General features: G+C 37.8%; 1 long non-coding RNA gene and 1 pseudogene across 1 annotated transcript in view; one reads left to right on the plus strand and one right to left on the minus strand.

Annotated features, from left to right (window-relative positions):
- LOC125099702 (uncharacterized) overlaps positions 1-22619 on the minus strand; it is a 268859-nt gene that overhangs the window by 232546 nt on the left and 13694 nt on the right. Inside the window, exons 2-3 of the long non-coding RNA XR_007127328.1 lie at positions 5935-6023; positions 5213-5308 (exon numbers count right to left, since the gene is read on the minus strand). This is a non-coding gene — a long non-coding RNA (uncharacterized LOC125099702). The remainder of the gene's footprint in view (positions 1-5212; positions 5309-5934; positions 6024-22619) is intronic.
- On the plus strand, positions 2369-3826 carry LOC125099698 (tubulin alpha-1C chain-like; annotated as a pseudogene).

Consider the following 22619-nt stretch of genomic DNA (forward strand, 5'->3'; position numbering starts at 1 on the left):
AATAATCATATTTCCTATAGCTACCAAACTAGTTCTTTCTTATGCATTTTGCCAGGCTATGTGCTCAACTAAATGGATATTGATCTTATTTTACTCCAGTTGACTATAGAATCAGTGAGGAGTTCTTAGCTCTAGAATTTACTTCTCCTGGTGGCCCAACAAATGTAAACTTATTGGTTTTCAGGGATAGCGTTAAATGTTTTCTCGTGGCAATGCTGAATACAAAAAGGAATAATGTTCCATGTCAATGACCAACTCAAGTATTTTATAAATGCATTTTCATAAGCAAGATACAGTTTATATTTTTAGAAATTAGTAAATAATTCTATTTATATATCTATACCAATTGTTTAATATCATAATAAATAAAACATTTATTGACCAATAAAATAGCAATTACCGACGCAACATAGTGAGTTAATATGCATGCTTATATTTCACTGCATTTGTATACGGAACAGCTAAGGTATTTTTATTATGAGTAATGCTTTCCCAAGCAAAGTAAACCAAATATTTATCCAGGGAATTTAGGCAGCAGAAGGTAACACTGGCTAATTATATGTCTGAAGAGAAGTTACTTATCTTCCTGCAAGCAGTATACCCCCATATGCATATCTTCTGACCTACCTTAAATATATTAGGATTTTGTTCACTCCAACTTCATGAAACTTGTGTAGAAGTCCATGACATTATCGAATGGCAAAAAAAGATATCTATTGGTAAGATGCACCTTCTCCACTAACCCATAGTGAGTGGCCCTATAAATGGTAAGCATTTATAAACAACTGATGACATAAGAGGATTACAAAAACAAATATACCACTTTTCTTTTTCTCCTCTGAGGAACAAGAAGCCAAATGAGATGAAGAGAATATGAAAACAAAACAAAACAAACAAAAAACCCTACAGACAAACAAAAACAAAACAAAACAAAAACATCTTGAGGGACACCAGAGAACATCCATGGGAAGTCAGGAAGAAGTTAGGGAAAAAAAGAATCTTAAAAGATGTTTGTTTTCTTGAGCCACCCAAATTATTTAGGACAATTGCAGTGAATTCTATGGCAAGTTTAACAATCAGTAAGAAATTGATTTGGGAAAGTTAGGTTGATTATGAGCAAAAAGTGGTATATCAGCAACTGAATACAAGAAATGCTGATCCAGTAATTAAGCAAGCCAGCTGAGATCTATGCAAAGGGTCAACATTTGTACTAAAAAAAATCACCATAATTTCCCATGTGCTACTAGTGGCAAGGCCTAAAGTCTAATTTTCAAATATCAATAATAAGTTGCAAATTTTACTTGGAATGCTGTGCTAAGAGCTTCACCAAATTTACCCTGATTATTCTCACAGCACCCTGTGGGGATCCACTCAGACCCACGAGCTGGTATAAAGATTATTTTAAACCAAAGATATTTGAGATATAACAGATACAGGAAGAAGACTTTTTGGAGATTCTCTTATCTAGCTTAAGGCAGAAACTTCTAGGAGTGAGGCTGCCATAAATCCCCTTGCAGGGTAATTTTACTGGCTGGAAAGAGGGCTGAGAAGACCACTTGCACCTACATAAACAAATATTAGCACAGACTTTGTTATCTCCCATTTGCTCCTCTAGAAACCCATCTGTTCTTTCCATTAGAGTCTCTTCTCCCTCCTTCTTTCCCCTTAATAAGTTAGATATTTAAACTCCTGTCTTTAGCTGTTTGGAGTCACATCTGTGCTCCCACTGCATAGGTGAATAAAAGTTGACTTTTCTCTTGATATTCTGTCTTTTTTCAGCTTCATTCACAAGTCCCCAGTTAATGAACACAAGAGGGTGGAGGAAAGTTTTTCCTCTAAGGAACCATAAGAAGCAAGTAAATCTCATCTTCATCATGGACATGCGAAAACAGACTCAGAGAAACTAGGAAACTTGCTCAAGTTCATTGAACCCATGGAGTCAAGATTCAAATACAAAGCTATATTGTCCCATGGTATATACACTCATAAAATGCATTAAGTTGTTTATATTGGATCTAAAGGCTCTACTATCCCATGTGAACTGTCAAATCGTAGAAGCAATTCTACGTGAAGTGGACTCTTCAGATCATGACCCTGGAGAAAAAGCCAGACTTCAGCTGCCTACGATGAAGGAGAACGACACTCACTGTATTGATTTCAGTTACCTGTTATATAGCCAGAAAGGGTTGAATCCTGGCACTTTGAACATATTTGTTAGGGTGAATAAAGGACCTCTTGCCAAGCCAAAAAAAAAAAAAAAAAAAATAGACCACTTCTCCCCCGGACTCCTTGGTAGTCTGTCAGTGGGAGAACCTTGTCGCCATCCCCTTGCCTCCTCCAGCCCCAACGAACCCTATAAGTCTCAGTCATGCATGAGTGTATCTCCATCCATGCTGTCCAGGCTGGTGTCCAGATCAGCAATGCCTGCTGGGAGCTCTATTGCCTGGAGCACGGCATTCAGCCCCGATGGCCAGATGCCAAGTGACAAGACCATCGGGGGAGGAGACGACTCCTTCAACACCTTCTTCAGTGAGACGGGTGCTGGCAAGCATGTGCCCCGGGCCGTGTTTGTAGACCTGGAACCCACAGTCATTGATGAAGTTCGCACTGGCACCTACACTCTTCCACCCTGAGCAGCTCATCACAGGCAAGGAAGATGCTGCCAACAACTACGCCCGAGGGCACTACACCATTGGCAAGGAGATCATTGACCTCGTCTTGGACCGAATTCAGAAGCTGGCTGACCAGTGCACAGGTCTTCAGGGCTTCTTGGTTTTCCACAGCTTTGGAGGGGGAACTGGTTCCGGGTTCACCTCCCTGCTGATGGGATGTCTCTCTGTCGATTATGGCAAGAAGTGCAAGCTGGAGTTCTCCATCTACCCAGCCCCTCAGGTTTCCACAGCTGTAGTTGAGCTCTACAACTCCATCCTCACTACCCACACTACCCTGGAGCATTCCGATTATGCCTTCATGGTAGACAATGAGGCCATCTATGACATCTGTCATAGAAACCTGGATATCGAACGCCCAACCTACACTAACCTTAACCGCCTTATTAGCCAAATTGTGTCTTCCATCACCGCTTCCCTCAGATTTGATGGAGCCCTGAATGTTGATCTGACAGAATTCCAGACCAACCTGGTGCCCTATCCTCATATCCACTTCCCTCTGGCCACCTATGCCCCCATCATCTCTGCTGAGAAAGCCTACCATGAACAGCTTACAGTAGCAGACATCACCAACGCATGCTTTGAGCCAGCCAACCAGATGGTGAAATGTGACCCTCGCCATGGTAAATACATGGCTTGCTGCCTGTTGTACCATGGCGATGTGGTTCCCAAAGATGTCAATGCCGCCCTTGCCACCTTCAAGACCAAGCGTACCATCCAGTTTGTGGACTGGTGCCCCACTGGCTTCAAAGTGGACATTAATTACCAGCCTCCCACTGTGGTGCCTGGTGGAGACCTGGCCAAAGTCCAGCAAGCTGTGTGCATGCTAAGCAACACCACAGCCATCGCTGAGGCCTGGGCTCGCCTGGACCACAAGTTTGACCTGATGTATGCCAAGCGTGCCTTTGTTCACTGGTATGTGGGGGAGTGCATGGAGGAAGGAGAGTTTTCTGAGGCCCATGAGGACATGGCTGCCCTTGAGAAGGATTATGAGAAGGTCGGAGTTGATAGTGCTGAGGGAGAGGATGAGGGTGAAGAGTATTAGGCTGTCTGCTATGATTTTACACTCCGTTGTCTTGGGACTGTCTTTTTTCTGTTCTGGAAGCTGTCTGTCCGTGGCCCTAACTTGTCAATAAAAGTGATGTTTCTGTTTTAAATATAAAAAAAAAAAATGGTAGGGTCTTCTAAGACCCTACCATCAGTGTCTTAATTCTGAATGTTTTGGTATTCACTGGAGAGGATATTATTTGGGTAACTATAAAGTTTATCCAAATTATTTGGTGAAAGCAAGGATATATGAAGCATTTAATTTTACTTCCTCCTCAAACTGGTTTCTAAGGTTAACCATTGGAAGAAATTCCTTATGTACAATTGGAAAATTGACTCAGGGTAAAGAATCTAGCATGACTAAGACTTGCATTTGTCACACATGGGTAATGAGGAAGTTGAACAGACAAACACAGGACCTAGATCCGCCAGAGACCAATGTCTCCTCACCCTTAGGCATGTCCTAACCTTGCAGGGCTGAAGAAATGGCCCCAGGATGGCTGTCACTAGCAGACCCTCAAGAGGTCTTTCTAGTAGTGGCTGGTCATTCTCTATGACCAGCCAGGGTCATGGAGAATCAGTTGCAGCTCCAGGATGAGGGTTAAAGGAGGAATGGCCTGGGGAGGAGGAGGGGAAGTGGGATGTCAATGCCAAGATGGAAAAGACAGTCCACTGTGATGGGCACAGGAAAGCAAACTGCCTATAAAACTCTACAGTAGTTAGCACCAGAGACCTAACCGTGTTACAAGAAGGCAGGATAAATATCACTACCACCCTCCACTGAAAACAATATGGATGAACTAATAGGGATAGATTTCTGGGATATTTTTTTAAGTCGAGTTACAGAACCAAATGACAATATTTTTGTTTTTTAAAAACCCATAAGGTGGAATAAATTTTCTATGGATTAAATAGAAATGTCCATCTGTAAATACACAGTGAAAGACCTGGAAGGATATTGTGGAAGTAAAGAAAGACCACCAATGGAGAACAATCAAAGGCTATTTAGTGAGAGCTTGCAGCAGCAAGGGAGTTCGCTATCATCACTGGTGTTTGGCAGAGATACAAAGACAGGCAGTGGTGAAGAGTGGTGGAAAGAAGTGTTACAGTGAAGAAAAAAGAAAGCAAGCTTCAGATATGTTGCGATGGTAAATCATTGGCATGGGAAGCTAGAGACAGACTAACTACAAGTCAGGGGTCGTATGTGATTGGTCTGGAGAGCATATTTGGGTTGCTCCTGTGTTGGAAGCCGACCATGATTGATCAAGCTTCTGAGATTTCTGGACCAGTTGCTGCAGATCTTGTGGTTTGGCTTATGAGCGTGCTTGTTGCAGAGGTTGTGTATCAGAGTTCTATTTATATATATAGTCTGGCCCTTGTTTGTTTGTTTATTTAGTCTCTCAAAATATGCCAGACTGATATTAGTGGTCTTAAAAGTCTAAATTCCTTTTCTGCAATGGTTAATTTTTTTGTACAAGAAGAATACGTTTACTCACTTTTATACTTGTATAAGTTTTTAAAAATTCTGAAGCAAAATGGTAGAAGGATGGTGATTGTCATTCCTAAGGCTCATGATGGGTCCCATTCTTATCCTACAGTAGAGAGAAATAAGACATTAAGAAGTTAACCTTCCCAAGGCCTCACTGTTGATAAAAAGCAGACAGAATTTAATTCCAGGTCTATCTGATCCTAAAACTTTTCACTGTGTCATGCTGCTGCATACAAAAGCATAGTGAGTCTAACATTAAAAGAGAGAAGGGTAAGCATGGACACATTGGGTTAGCACAATAGTAGCATCTGTTATGCATCAATATGGTATTAGAACTCAGAAATGGTGGCTGCCCTTTTTCATATTGAGTTTGTAAGATTATCTTATAATAGCCTTGGATGAATTATTAAAGTCTGATCCTTTGTATTTCCAGAGGAGTAGCTTTGGCTTTTGAAAAAAACAGCATTTCAAATGCAATTATAACCCATGAGAAAACAGGATAGTATGGAAACTTTATGTATTTTTCAAATAATTCCTTTCAGAGAACAATCTATCATCTATATTGCTAATGAACTAGTGTGTACCAGTAGGTTCTAGGAGATGCTAATGAATCCACTTCTTACTGGTTTAAATCAGAATGTGAACCACTTTACTTTTTTATGTGCAAATAGAGTTAACCTAACTTTGATTATCTTGTTAATCAAGAGTTTATAAAGGTGTTATATTTACCTCTGGCTTGAGGAGTGCAAACCAATACTTGAAGGGCTGAACTCTTCTCTTTTTTAAAGTCTTTAATTGGAATCACAGGTTATCGCGACCTATGAATTTTTTAAAAAGTAATTTTTATATTAAATAACTGTAGCACTCACCTGAGACAATAGATTAATATCTACAAATATGTTTTCTATTTTTATGTCTTGAATATTACCTCAGGGATTTACACAATGATCCCAAGGTTCACAACATGAAATACCACATCAAAATCATCTGGAAAACTTAGAATAAGTATTATCGATGCCTTCCCCTCCACCACACACATCCAAAAACTTCTGATTTAATTGGTCTGGAGTATCTGCATCAATATTTTTTAAAACCTCGCCAGGTGATGCTAGCAGGCAGCCTGAGTTAAAAAGCACTGCTTTAGACCAAAATGGTTATTATGAAAAGGATTTCATGATGCAGTCGTTCAGTCAGTTTGCCAGCGTCCAGCCCTCTAGGTTCTGGAAGGCTGAACCTACCCCTACCGGCCCAGAGCCAGTCCTAACAGTGTGCACATGACCCAGTTCAGAGTAATCCAAAGCAGAGTGGAGACCTCCCTGAGAAGTTTCTGTCAGTCAATAGGAAGTGTATGGTCTTCAGTTCAATGGCTGGTGTCCTACAAAGTAGACTGACAAGAGACGGATTAATAAGGAAAAAACACCCAGAAGTTTATTAATGTGTGCATTGCACACATTTTGGGAGAACTCAGTGATGACTAACTCAAAGGAGTGGTTAGAAACTGGGCTTATATTGCATCTTAACAAAAGAAAAATAAATGTGAGATAGAGAAGTGACAAGACAAAGGAAAAATGTTCATGCTTTCAAAGGTAGCAAATTTTGGGAAGATAAATACATGAGGGAAACTAAGAAGGTAAAGTCTAGCTAGTAAGGTTTGTTATATAGATTCTTCTGGTGCCATCTCTGAGCAGGTAACAGTCTAGAATTATCTCCAGTGATTAAGAATTGTTCTATCCTTCACAGTGAAGGGGTGGGGATGGGGGTTGCTGAGAGGTTTGTTTTGTTTCCTTTTTCTCAACTGCCTTCAGCTCAAAATCATCCATAAGCCAGATTGATGTATTTTAGGGTGGCATATTCTGAATTCTTTCAGAAGGAAGTCCTCTTTTGTGAGTGCAAGCTGTAAGGACAATATCAGGAATGACTTATGGCAATTTTATTACCACACGGAGGAATTTTTCACTAGTAGAAGAAAAACCATGTTAACATGGAAAGAGAAACAGAATCTAGAGTTGGAGAAAGAGCCCTGACTTTTATTCAATAAGTAAATTTATTATGTATCTTGGCTGGTGACAGATGACTGATACTGAGTCCCGGGATCAATCACTAGAGTTTCTACTAGAAGTTCCATAGTACTAGCTTAAGTATTTCATTCCATTTTGAGAACGGTTTCTATTGCTTGAAACCAAAAGCATCCTGAAAAATATAATAATCATTTAACATTTTTGTAACATCAGAACCAATTTTTTTTTCTTTTTCTTAGTCTGGCCAAGGATGGTGGTAATTTATTAAAATAATAACCAGTGTTGCTCATGACAAATAGCTAAGTTTAGTGTATAAGATCTTAACATGGTTCATCTTTTTTTTTAATTTTTAATTTTTTATAAACATATAATATATTTTTATCCCCAGGGGTAAGAACCAATTTTTGAAGTCACAGAATAGCTCACTGCTTCCCAACTTCTATTCTTCCAACCATGGCTTTAAAATCTTTTTTTTCATTTTGGTGAAATGTAGCATATACAGAAAAGTACACAAAACACTATGTGTAACCACCACCCAACTCAAGAAATAGAATTTTATTAACAGAAATTTATGAGCAGATGCTCACTTGTACTGTTTTCAAATCACTAATTCCTATGCACCAATTGAAGGTAACCAGTGCTCAGACTTCAGTGGTAATCAGTTACTTACATTTTCTTATAGGCTGACCACTTATGTGTGGATGCCTAAAATATAAAATTTTGCTTGTTTTTGTATTTTACATGATGGGAATCACCTAGTATGCACCTGCTGTGCTTGGCTCCTCTCTACATTTGTGATATCCATCAATGTTCTAACATGTAGGTGTAGCTCATTCATTTTCATGGCTGTATAATATTTTATTATACAACTATGTGACTGGTTACTTTTTCATTCTACTGTTGATAGACATGTGACTTATGTCCACTTTTTGGCTACTGTGAATAATGATGCTGTGGACATATTTGTGCATATCTCTCCATACACATTTCTGTTGGGTACATATCTTGTAGGAGAATCACAGATTACTGAAGATAATTATGGTCAACTTTAGGAAATATTGTCAGCCTGGTTTCCAAAGTGACTATAACAGTCTATATTCCTTCCAGCAATGGAAGAGTTTCTTTTGGTCTACATCCCCACCAAGACTTGACATTAGCTGCCTTTTTAAGTGTGCCTATCTAGTTAGGTATGCAAAAATTTTATTTTGGTTTTAATCAAGATTAACGTGATTACTAATGAAATTCAATATTGGTAGCTTACTGGCCATTTGGATACCTCTTTAAGTCTTTTGCCCACTTTTCTACTATGTTGTTATAGCGTTTTCATATTGATTTGTAGGGAGATTCTCTGTGTATCTGAATAAAACCTGTTTTCTATTATATGTGTTGCAAATACATTCTCCCAGTTTGTCTTGACTTTTCACTCTCTTAATAGTATATTTTGATGAAGAGAAGCTGTTAATTTTAAGAAGAGAAGCTCTTAATTTTAATATAGTCTTACTAAACTTTGCCTTTACAATCAGTGTGTGTGTGTGTGTGTGTGTGTGTGTGTGTTTGTATGTGTGTGCACGCACACGCGTGTGTGGTATGTTTAAGAAATCAGTTCTTTCCATGCATTTGTAAAAATATTCTCCTTTATTATTTTCTGGAAGAATTGTTATGGCTCTTAAATTTAGATGTGATATCCTACTAAGTTGATTTCTGTGTAAAATGTAAGGAAAGGATCATTTATTTTCTTTTCAATGTGGAAATTCATTTGCGCAGTAGCATATAATGAGAAGATCTTCTTCCTCCACTATACTGCAGTGGCATGTTTTTTTGTAAATCAAATACACATGTGTGTGGGGGGGTGTCTGAGATCTCTATTCTGTTTCATTGGTCTTCTTAGTGCCAAAATGTCATAGTCTTAATTACAATAACTTTCTCTTAAGTCAAAAATATCAACAAGTCCTTCCACCTTGTTCTTCAATTCATGTGTATTTTGGCTATTCTTTTTTTTTTTTTTATTTTGGCTATTCTTAACCTTTTGCATTTCCGTATGTAATTTAGAGTCAGCTTATCACTTGTGCTGCTTCCCAGGTAAGACTCCCCTAAAACAAAGATTGTTAGGATTCTTATTGGAATTACACTGACCCAATAGATCAACTCAAGGAAGAAATAACTTTTTTATAACAACATAGTCTTCTGATTTATGGGCATAATATACCCTTCTGCAGGATTTCTTTAATGGCTCTAATAAAATGTGATAGTTTTTTGCGTGGTGGGCTTGCCTATCTTTAGTTAGATCTAATCCATGGTTCTTTTTAATACTGTTTTAAATAGTAGCATTTTATTTTATTTTATTTTATTTTATTTTATTTTATTTTATTTATTTGAGAGTTAGCAAGCAAGCGAGCATGAGAGGGGCAGGGAGGGAGGTGGAGAAGCAGATGGGAAGGATAGAGAACCTCAAGCAGACTTCTTGCTGAGTGTACAACCCAATGCTGGGCTCAATCTTCTGACCCCAAAATCATGATCTGAGCTGAAATTAAGAATTCGATACTTAAACAACTGAACCACCAAGGCACCCTATAAATAATATTTTAAAAAATTATTTTTTCTAATTTTTTTTGCCAGTACATAGAAATGCAGTTGATTTTTGTATATTCCATGTAAACCTAGCAAATTGGCTAAACTCACCTAATATTTCTTCTATCTGTAGATCCTCTTAGATTTCCTACAATCACATGCATATTGACTATGGACAATGACAGTTTTAGTTCTTCTTTTCAAGTACTTATTTATTCACTCATTCATTTTATTTATTTGTTTTATGACTAGAATTCCAATACAATGTTGAAGTATTCAACATAATAACATTCAGTTCAACATAATAAAAATATGTGATATTCTTATTTTGTTTCCTATCTCAAAAGGGAAGCTTTCAACATTTTAAATATAAATATAGTATTTAATGTAGGGTTTTGTTTTTTTTACTAATGTTGTATCATATGAAAGAAGTTCTGTCTACTTCTAGTTTACAAAGTGTTTTATTCACAAATAGATATTGAAGTTTTTCAAACACTTTTTGCATCTATTGAGCTTATGATACAATTAGTTATTCTCCTTTATTCTATTAGCTTGGTTATTTATACTGATTGCTTTTCTAATATTAACTCAATGTTTAATTCATGAAATAAACCCAGTTTGGTCATCATGCATAATCTTTTGCATTAATAGTGATACATTATGTATGTGTGAGGTAGTTTTTTAATTTCCTTTCTCATTATCTGCTTGTAAGGTGTGAGTATGAAGACTACTCTGGTCTCCAAAAACAAGTTGATGTTTCCTCTTTTTGTCTTCCCTGAAAGATCTTGTGTACGACTGACATATGGCATCCTTAAATGTTTGATAAAAGCCTGGGTCTAGAATTTTCCTGCCAGTGTAGTGATCTATTGTCAAGTTGGTTAATCTTGTTTACCTCTTCTACATTCTTGCTGATCACATATACACACACAATTTTTAAATGTTTGTTCTGTTACTGAGAGAGGTGTGTGTCAAAATTTTCTGATTCTGAATTTTAGTTCTTTAGTTACATCAATTTATGCTTCATATATTTTGATGCTGTATAGTTATACATAAATATTTTACATCTTCATGCTGAATTAAAAATGCTTATTATTGTGAAGCCTACATTTTATTTCTAATAATGCCTTTTACCTTAAAGTGTGCTTTCTCTAATATTTATACCACTACCTTAGCAAACCTTTGGTAGTATTTGCATTTTTTTAATATCTTTTTATTCTCTTTGCATCCTCACACTTTAAATATCATGTTTGTAAATAGTATGATCTTGAGTTTGTCTTTTTTTTTTAAGATTTTATTTATTTATTTGACAGAGAGAAATCACAAGTAGGCAGAGAGGCAGGCAGAGAGAGAAGAGGAAGCAGACTCCCTGCTGTGCAGAAAGCCCGATGTGGGGCTTGAACCCAGGACCTGGGATCATGACCTGAGCCGAAGGCAGCGGCTTAACCCACTGAGCCACCCAGGCGCCCCTTGAGTTTGTCTTTTAATGAAGCATTTAGCTCTTCTACATTTAATGCAATTAATGATATATTTGTGCTTAAAAACCACTTTATGCAAGACAGGAAACAACGTGTGTTGGAGAGGATGTGGAGAAAGGGGAACCCTCTTGCACTGTTGGTGGGAATGCAAGTTGGTGCAGCCACTTTGGAAAACAGTGTGGAGATGCCTTAAGAAATTAAAAATAGAGGAGAGGACTCAAGATGGCGGAGAAGTAGCAGGCTGAGACTACTTCAGGTAGCGGGAGATCAGCTAACTAGCTTATTTAAAGATTGCAAACACCTACAAATCTAACAGGAGATCGAAGATCGAAGAGAAGAAGAACAGCAATTCTAGAAACAGAGAATCAACCACTATCTGAAAGAACTCAGCAAACCCGAGCGGATTACTCAGCCCGCCCCGGGTAAGGGCGGTGCAACTCCGCCTGGGGCAAAGACACTTGAGAATCACTACAACGGGCCCCTCCCCCAGAAGATCAACAAGAAACCCAGCCAGGACCAAGTTCACCTACCAAGGAGTGCAATTTCAGTATCAAGGAGAGCGGCGGAATTCCAGAGGAGAAGAAAGCAAAGCACGGAACTCATGGCTTTCTCCCCATGATTCTTTAGCCTTACAGTTAATTTAATTTTTTTTCTTTTTCAATTTTTTTTCTCTTATTCTGCTAATTTTTTTTAACTTTTACCGTTTTCTTTTTTAACGTTTTTTAAATAGTTTATCTAATATATATATTTTTATTCCTTTTTTAATTTTTTCTTTATTGGCTTTCTTTTTTTAATAGTTTCTTTTTTTTTTTCTTTCTGAACCCCTTTTTATCCCCTTTCTCCCCCCTCACGATTTGGGATCTCTTCTGATTTGGCTAAAGCATATTTTCCTGGGGTTGTTGCCACCCTTTTAGTATTTTACTTGCTCCTTCATATACTCTTATCTGGACAAAATGACAAGGCGGAAAAATTCACAACAAAAAAAAGAACAAGAAGCAGTACCAAAGGCTAGGGACCTAATCAATACAGACATTGGTAATATGTCAGATATAGAGTTCAGAATGATGATTCTCAAGGTTCTAGCCGGGCTTGAAAAAGGCATGGAAGATATTAAAGCAACCCTCTCGGGAGATATAAAAGCCCTTTCTGGAGAAATAAAAGAACTAAAATCTAACCAAGTTGAAATCAAAAAAGCTATTAATGAGGTGCAATCAAAAATGGAGGCACTCACTGCTAGGATAAATGAGGCAGAAGAAAGAATGAGCGATATAGAAGACCAAATGACAGAGAATAAAGAAGCTGAGCAAAAGAGGGACAAACAGCTACTGGACCACGAGGGGAGAATTCGAGAGATAAGTGACACCATAAGACGAAACTACATTAGAATAATTGGGATTCCAGAAGAAGAGGAAACAGAGAGGGGAGCAGAAGGTATGTTGGAGAGAATTACTGGAGAGAATTTCCCCAATATGGCAAAGGGAACAAGCATCAAAATCCAGGAGGTTCAGAGAACCCCCCTCAAAATCAATAAGAATAGGTCCACACCCTGTCACCTAATAGTAAAATTTACAAGTCTTAGTGACAAAGAAAAGATCCTGAAAGCAGCCCGGGAAAAGAAGTCTGTAACATACAATGGTAAAAATATTAGATTGGCAGCAGACTTATCCACAGAGACCTGGCAGGCCAGAAAGAGCTGGCATGATATATTCAGAGTACTAAATGAGAAAAACATGCAGCCAAGAATACTATATCCAGCTAGGCTATCATTGAAAATAGAAGGAGAGATTAAAAGCTTCCAGGACAAACAAAAACTGAAAGAATTTGCAAATACCAAACCAACTCTACAGGAAATATTGAAAGGGGTCCTCTAAGCAAAGAGAGATCCTAAAAGTAGTAGATCAGAAAGAAACAGAGACAATATACAATAACAGACACCTTACAGGCAATACAATGGCACTAAATTCGTATCTCTCAATACTTACCCTGAATGTTAATGGGCTAAATGCCCCAATCAAAAGACACAGGGTATCAGATTGGATAAAAAAACAAAACCCATCTATATGTTGCCTAGAAGAAACTCATCTTAAACCCGAAGACACCTCCAGGTTTCAAGTGAGGGGGTGGAAAAGAATTTACCATGCTAATGGACATCAGAAGAAAGCAGGAGTGGCAATCCTTATATCAGATCAATTAGATTTTAAGCCAAAGACTATAATAAGAGATGAGGAAGGACACTATATCATACTCAAAGGAACTATCCAACAAGAAGATCTAACAATTTTAAATATCTATGCCCCTAACGTGGGAGCAGCCAACTATATAAACCAATTAATAACAAAATCAAAGAAACACATCGACAAGAATACAATAATAGTAGGGCATTTTAACACTCCCCTCACTGAAATGGACAGATCATCCAAGCAAAAGATCAACAAGGAAATCAAGAACTTAAATGACACACTGGATCAGATGGACATCACAGATATATTCAGAACATTTCATCCCAAAGCAACAGAATACACATTCTTCTCTAGTGCACATGGAACGTTCTCCAGAATAGATCACATTCTTGGTCCTAAATCAAGTCTCAACCGGTATCAAAAGATTGGGATCATTCCCTGCATATTTTCAGACCACAATGCTCTGATCTAGAACTCAATAACAAGAGGAAATTTGGAAAGAACCCAAATACATGGAGACTAAACAGCATCCTTCTAAAGAATGAATGGGTCAACGAGGAAATTAAAAAAGAATTGAAAAAATTTATGGAAACAAATGATAATGAAAACACAACGGTTCAGAATCTGTGGGACACAACAAAGGCAGTCCTGAGAGGAAAATATATAGCGGTACAAGCCTTTCTCAAGAAACAAGAAAGGTCTCAGGTACACAACCTAACCCTACACCTAAAGGAGCTGGAGAAAGAACAACAAAGAAAGCCTAAACCCAGCAGGAGAAGAGAAATCATAAAGATCAGAGCAGAAATCAATGAAATAGAAACCAAAAAAACAATAGAACAAATCAACGAAACTAGGAGCTGGTTCTTTGAAAGAATTAATAAGATCGATAAACCCCTGGCCAGACTTATCAAAAAGAAAAGAGAAAGGACCCAAATAAATAAAACCATGAATGAAAGAGGAGAGATCACAACGAACACCAAAGAAATACAGACAATTATAAGAACATACTATGAGCAACTCTATGCCAACAAATTTGACAATCTGGAAGAAATGGATGCATTCCTAGAGACATATAAACTACCACAACTGAACCCGGAAGAAATAGAAAGCCTGAACAGACCCATAACCAGTAAGGAGATTGAAACAGTCATCAAAAATCTCCAAACAAACAAAAGCCCAGGGCCAGACGGCTTCCCGGGGGAATTCTACCAAACATTTAAAGAAGAACTAATTCCTATTCTCCTGAAACTGTTCCAAAAAATAGAAATAGAAGGAAAACTTCCAAACTCATTTTATGAGGCCAGCATCACCTTGATCCCAAAACCAGACAAGGATCCCAACAAAAAAGAGAACTACAGACCAATATCCTTGATGAACACAGATGCAAAAATTCTCGCCAAAATACTAGCCAATAGGATTCAACAGTACATTAAAGGGATTATTCACCACGACCAAGTGGGATTTATTCCAGGGCTGCAAGGTTGGTTCAACATCCGCAAATCAATCAATGTGATACAACACATTAATAAAAGAAAGAACAAGAACCATATGATACTCTCCATAGATGCTGAAAAAGCATTTGACAAAGTACAGCATCCCTTCCTGATCAAAACTCTTCAAAGTGTAGGGATAGACGGCACATACCTCAATATTATCAAAGCCATCTATGAAAAACCCACCGCAAATATCATTCTCAATGGAGAAAAACTGAAAGCTTTTCCGCTAAGGTCAGGAACACGGCAGGGATGTCCGTTATCACCACTGCTATTCAATATAGTACTAGAAGTCCTAGCCTCAGCAATCAGACAACAAAAGGAAATTAAAGGCATCCATATCGGCAAAGAAGAAGTCAAACTATCACTCTTTGCAGATGATATGATACTATATGTGGAAAACCCAAAAGACTCCACTCCAAAACTGCTAGAACTTGTACAGGAATTCAGTAAAGTGTCAGGATATAAAATCAATGCACAGAAATCAGTTGCATTTCTCTACACCAACAACAAGACAGAAGAAAGAGAAATTAATGAGTCCATCCCATTTACAATTGCACCCAAAACTATAAGATACCTAGGAATAAACCTAACTAAAGAGACTAAGAATCTATTCACAGAAAACTATAAAGTACTCATGAAAGAAATTGAGGAAGACACAAAGAAATGGAAAAATGTTCCATGCTCCTGGATTGGAAGAATAAATATTGTGAAAATGTCTATGCTACCTAAAGCAATCTACACATTTAATGCAATTCCTATCAAAGTACCATCCATTTTTTTCAAAGAAATGGAACAAATTATCCTAAAATTTATATGGAACCAGAAAAGACCTCGAATAGCCAAAGGAATATTAAAAAAGAAAGCCAAAGTTGGTGGCATCACAATTCCGGACTTCAAGCTCTATTACAAAGCTGTCATCATCAAGACAGCATGGTACTGGCACAAAAACAGACACATAGATCAATGGAACAGAATAGAGAGCCCAGAAATGGACCCTCAACTCTATGGTCAACTCATCTTCGACAAAGCAGGAAAGAATGTCCAATGGAAAAAAGACAGCCTCTTCAATAAATGGTGTTGGGAAAATTGGACAGCCAAATGCAGAAAAATGAAATTGGATCATTTCCTTAAGCACACACGAAAATAAACTCAAAATGGATGAAGGACCTCAATGTGAGAAAGGAATCCATCAAAATCCTTGAGGAGAACACAGGCAGCAACCTCTTCGACCTCAGCCGCAGCAACATCTTCCTAGGAACATCGCCAAAGGCAAGGGAAGCAAGGGCAAAAATGAACTATTGGGATTTTATCAAGATCAAAAGCTTTTGCACAGCAAAGGAAACAGTGAACAAAACCAAAAGACAACTGACAGAATGGGAGAAGATATTTGCAAATGACATATCAGATAAAGGGCTAGTGTCCAAAATCTATAAAGAACTTAGCAAACTCAACACCCAAAGAACAAATAATCCAATCAAGAAATGGGCAGAGGACATGAACAGACATTTCTGCAAAGAAGACATCCAGATGGCCAACAGACACATGAAAAAGTGCTCCATATCACTCGGCATCAGGGAAATACAAATCAAAACCCACAATGAGATATCACCTCACACCAGTCAGAATGGCTAAAATGAACAAGTCAGGAAAGGACAGATGCTGGCGAGGATGCGGAGAAAGGGGAACCCTCCTACACTGTTGGTGGGAATGCAAGCTGGTGCAACCACTCTGGAAAACAGCATGGAGGTTCCTCAAAATGTTGAAAATAGAACTACCCTATGACCCTGCAATTGCACTGCTGGGTATTTACCCTAAAGATACAAACGTAGTGATCCGAAGGGGCACGTGCACCCGAATGTTTATAGCAGCAATGTCTACAATAGCCAAACTATGGAAAGAACCTAGATGTCCATCTCCAGATGAATGGATAAAGAAGATGTGGTATATATACACAATGGAATACTATGCAGCCATCAAAAGAAATGAAATCTTGCCATTTGCGACGACGTGGATGGAACTAGAGGGTATCATGCTTAGCGAAATAAGTCAATCGGAGAAAGACAACTATCATATGATCTCCCTGATATGAGGGAGAGGAGATGCAACATGGGGGGTTGAGGGGGTAGGAGAAGAGTAAATGAAACAAGATGGGATTGGGAGGGAGACAAAAACCATAAGTGATTCTTAATCTCACAAAACAAACTGAGGGTTGATGGGGGGAGGGGGGTTGGGAGAGGGGGGGTGGGTTATGGATATGGGGAGGGTATGTGCTATGGTGAGTGCTGTGAAGTATGTAAACCTGGCGATTCGCAGACCTGTACCCCTGGGGATAAAAATATATGTTTTTAAAAAATAAAATTTATATTAAAAAAAAAAGAAATTAAAAATAGAGCTTCCTATGACCCTGCAATTGCACTACTGGGTATTTACCGCAAAGATACCGATGTAGTGAAAAGAAGGGCCATCTGTACCCCAATGTTTATAGCAGCAATGGCCATGGTCGTCAAACTGTGGAAAGAACCAAGATGCTCTTCAATGGACAAATGGATAAGGAAGATGTGGTCCATATACAGTATGGAGTATTATGCCTCCATCAGAAAGGATGAATACCCAACTTTTGTAGCAACATGGATGGGACTGGAAGAGATTATGCTGAGTGAAATAAGTCAAGCAGAGAGAGTCAATTATCATATGGTTTCACTTATTTACGGAGCATAACAAATAACAGGGAGATGGAGAGGAGAAGGGAGTTGAGGGAAATTGGAAGGGGAGATGAACCATGAGAGACTATGGACTCTGAAAACCAATCTGAGGGTTTTGAAGGGCCGGGGGAGTGGGAGGTTGGGGGAGCCAGGTGGTGGGTATTATGGAGGGCACGTATTGCATGGAGCACTGGGTGTGGTGCATAAATAATGAATTCTGTTATGCTGAAAAGAAATTAAAAAAAAAAAAAAAAGAAAAGAAAAAAGAAAGCAGGGGCACCTGGGTGGCTCAGTTGGTTAAGAGCCTTAGGCTCTGGTCACGCCCCTGCATTGGGCTGCCTGCTCAGCGGGGGGCGGGGAGGAGGAGCAGATTGGTGGTGGGGAGTTCTGCTTCTCTCTCTCCCTCTTCCGGTTTATGCTCTCTCAAATAAAAATAAATTTTATTTTATTTTTTTTTAAGATTTTATTTATTTGACAGAGAGAGTGATCACAAGTAGAGAGAGAGAGAGAGAGAGAGAGAGGAGGAGGCAGGCTCCCTGCTTAGCAGAGAGCTTGATGTGGGACTTGATCCCAGAACCCTGAGATCAGGACCTGAGCCGAAGGCTGAGGCTTAACCCACTGAGCCACCCAGGCAGCTCTAAAAATAAATTTTAAAGATGAAAAAATAAATTAATTAAAAATTTAAAAAAAAACACTTTATGTAGTGTTTTCTATTTATCTCGTGTCTCCTTTTAGCCTTCATTTGGATTTTTTATTTCATCCTTTATATTAACTGGAAAGTTATATACTCTTTTACTATTTCTTTTTACAAATTTTCCTAATGATTAGAACTCATATGATTGACTTATCAAAAATCTACTGTTATTTAACAGATTCACCCTCTTCCCAGACAAAGCAAAGTCCTTAGAAACTCAACACCTTTCTGACTTATATGCCATTCTTGTCAGGTATTTTAATTGTCTTTGTACTTCACCTCCCATCATCATCATCATCATCATCATCATTTCTTTATACTGTCAGTATTCTTTTATATAACCATCCCCCATATCTGCCACTTTCATTGTTTCTTTCCTTCCTGCATCTTCAACCTTCTGAAATTATTTTACATCTATCTAGAGTATTCTTTTTAGTATTTCCTATAAGTCATGTCTGAGAGTGAATTCTCTTAATTTTTGTTTGTATGAAAACATAATTTTGAAAGGATATTTTCATTGGATATATAATTCTAGTTTGGTAGTTATTTCCCACCAGCATTTTGAAAATAGTATTCAATTGTTTTCTGGCTTATTTATTTTTATTAAGATGTCACCTCTTGGAAAACAGTTGAGTGGTTGTTCAAAAATACATAGAATTACCATACGACCCAGCAATTCTACTCCTAGGTATACACCTAAAAGAACTGAAAACGAATCCAAACAGACACTTTTATACCACTGTCCAAAGTAGCATCATTCATAATGCCAAAAGGATGAAAATGTTCCAGGCAATCTACGTGTATATCAGAAAATAGATGAATAAACAAAATGTGGTACACACATACAATGAAATACTATTCACTCATGAAAAATAATGAAGTATAGACTGGATAAACCCTGAAAGTATGCTAAGTAAAATGAGCCAGTCACAAAAGGACAAATATGTTATGATGCCATTTGTATGGAATATTTGTAATGAGCAAATTTATAAAGACAGAAAGTACAGCAGATGTCATCAGGGTTGGGGGGAGGAGAGAATGGAGAGTTACTTTTTAAGGGGTACAGAGTTTTGGTTCAAGAAAATGAAAAGTTCTACAAATGAAAAGCAGTAATGGTTGCACAGCATTATGAATGTCATTAATGTCCCTGAATTGTAGACTTAAAGATAGTTAAAATGGTAAATTGTATGTTATATATATTTTAGAATAATGAAAAAAAAAGTCAGCTCTCGGACCAGTTGTTGCAGTTTTGTGCAATCCTTTTTTTTTTTGCTCTGGCTGCTCTAAAGTGTTCTTGTTTTTGGTTTTCAGCTACTCTTTTTTTTCTTTGATGTAAAGTCTTATTTTTGTTCTTCTTGCCTATACTTCCTAGCCACCCTGAAATGGGAGCATCATGTCTTTATTAGCTTTGAAGATTTCTAGGTCATTATATCTTCAAATATGGTTTTTTTTCCTCTCTTCCTTTCCTTGACTTCTGGGAATCTCCAAGAATCTGAGACCTCACTAGATTTTCTAAGTCCCTCATACTTTCTTACCTATTTCTCATCCTTTTCTCTCTCTAACTTTATTTTGGATACTTTCTTTAATTTTACTAATTTTCACTTTGACTGTATCTGAGCTTTCCAAGCTTCACTCTGCATGTTTTCTTGTGACCTACATTCCACTTCACAAATTCTCTACATGATGTATCTGTCCATTCATGTCTTAACTACAATTTTATTTTCAATTCTAGAATTTCCACTTGCTTCTTTATAATTTATAAAATTTCAATAAGATTTATTTATTTATTTTAGAGAGGCAGTGGGAGTGGGGAAGAGGGGCAGAAGGAGAGAGAAAGAATCTCACGCAGACCTCATGCCTAGCACAAAGCCAGATGCAGGGCTTGATCTCTGGTCCCTGAGATCATGACCTGAGCCAAAACCAAGAGCTGACATTCAACCAACCTACTGAGCCACCCAGGCACTCCTATAAATTTTCAATCTTTTAGCCTCATGAAAAGTATAATTGGATAAACAGAGCATATGCTTGTTAATTCCAATATGTAAAAGTCCCTATGTAGCTATGTAGCTCTTCTACTGTTTCCATTGTTTTTTTTGTAATGCATTTATTTTTTTTTTTTATCCCTTTGGTCTTGCTCCCTCATGCAAAATTGGTAAAAATAACTTGAGGCCTAGAATGTTGTTATCTTTCTCAAGAGATTTACAGCAAATTACTCCAAGTTCCTGGGAATACTGGCAATCCAGGATCGCCTCCAAATGACCAAAGACAGATAATTTAAAGCTGGTGGTAGTCTCTGGAAATGCTTATCTCCTTTCTGGTTCTCATTTTCTTCTAAGCTGTAGCTTGGTTCCTAGCCTGATGATGAACAAGTAGTTCACCACTGTTCCTGCTTAGTGGGCCCTGGATTCCCATCTCTGTGCCTTTAAGTGCTTATTCTAGGCTGCAAAACCATGGGCCAGCCACTTCACTTCTACCCCTAGGGGAAAAGCAGCCCCATTACTTAGCCATTTCCCTAGTTCTCATGCCTCCCAGAGATCCTAGCCTGCTAATTTATTATTGTTAACTGTGAGATGCCCACGTTTTTGTTTTGTTTTGTTTTAAAATAGCTTTTTAATTTGTCCTAGAAGGTTGACTAAAATTATCTAATATATCAATACTAGATGACTGATTCCGACTTGATGTTTCATACGCTTAGAGAAATTCTGTTCACACAAAATAAGAACCTCATGGGTCAACGTATGACTGCTTTCAAAGGAATAAATTACACATTTTTAGAATAAACCCTCCCAAAAACTCAATGTAAATTTTTACTGTGAGCACTGTGTCATAGAAGGGACAAGTTGCGTGTCCTCTACTGTTAGTACCAAATAAATCAGAGCTATACGCTCACAAATCAACTGATTGCCAAGAGTGAGGGTAAGGATGAAAATGTTCCAGAAAAATCACTTAGGAAAACACTACCTTTTCATTATCTAATTAATTTTGCGTATTTTATTTCCCAGCAGATATGCAGCAGTACAAGCTCCATTTTATCATCAATCATTAAAAAACGTGTGTGAAAAGCAACCCGTAATAATTAGGTTCTGAGGAACTTGCTAGGAGAGCAGAAGAGCCACTTAATTCCATGTTCAACAGTGGAGGTCCATCAGGGCTCTATCTACATCAGCAACATATGGCCCCTTGGTGAGATCGAGCCCAAGACTATTTTGGTATGGCCTGCAAACTATGAATGGTTTTTATATTTTTTAAAGGACCATGTACATACACAAGAAAAATCAAAGAAGCATATGTAACAGATATAATATATTATCTATCTAACTCTACAGAAAAAGTTTACTGATCCTTATTCTATATCATCTTGTCAAGACTTGCAAAGATTCTGAGACTTTTACCCTATTTGCAAGTGAACAGCTTAGCCTGCTATAGTTTCATCAGTAGTGGCAGAAGACATGAGACCCTATGATCAGAAACAAAAGACTATTTTTCACAGTAATAGCAGTCAGAGAGAATCAGCATTTGCATGAGTTCCCCAAGCCCCAATTCATTCCCACAAGGCAACATGAAGAGAACCAGGTAAAACCCGCACATACAGTGGCTATGTTACTGAGAGGAATTTAGGATACCTCAGCTTAAGGAACCTGAACCTTCTATAATGGCCAGTGAGCATACCGGCTCTCTGATCCCAGGGAAACATTATCTCAATCTTCAAAGGTTGGTTGCTGTACAAACATTCAAAAAAAAAAAAAAAAAAAAGGCTGCAACGAAGGCAACGTCTCTGCAAGATATGTAGAAACACAAAGGATCCATGGAGAATGGAGAACTGTCTCTCAATAAATCTAAACTTGTTACCTATAGCTACCACCTTCAGCATGTTATGACAGCTTTATCATTCCAAAAGTTGACCTGAACCAGAAAAGTATCTTCATATTCCCTTAAAAAGCAGAGGAAATAATATATAGAGAGAGATTTCTAAAGGCAGTTTAAAATCCTAACATTTAAAAAACTATTTTCAGCTACTTTGAAATTTCTGATACTGAGAAAGGTTTATTTCTGATAGGGTCCAGTAACTGAAAAATTCTATTTACATTCCAATAAACTTCTTAACTGACTCTTATATTTTCTGTAGTAGAGGCATAATTTAGTGTTCAATTCAACTTATAATACTATAGTCCAAAATATTTTTTCAAGTTAATCCCAGAGTTTAATGAGAAATACACATTTTAAGTAAAGATACTTAAATATGTTAGGAACATTTTTAATGTATGATGTAACTGGTATTAT

Source organism: Lutra lutra, chromosome 5 (assembly GCF_902655055.1).
Source record: "Lutra lutra chromosome 5, mLutLut1.2, whole genome shotgun sequence".
Lineage (NCBI taxonomy): Eukaryota > Metazoa > Chordata > Mammalia > Carnivora > Mustelidae > Lutra > Lutra lutra.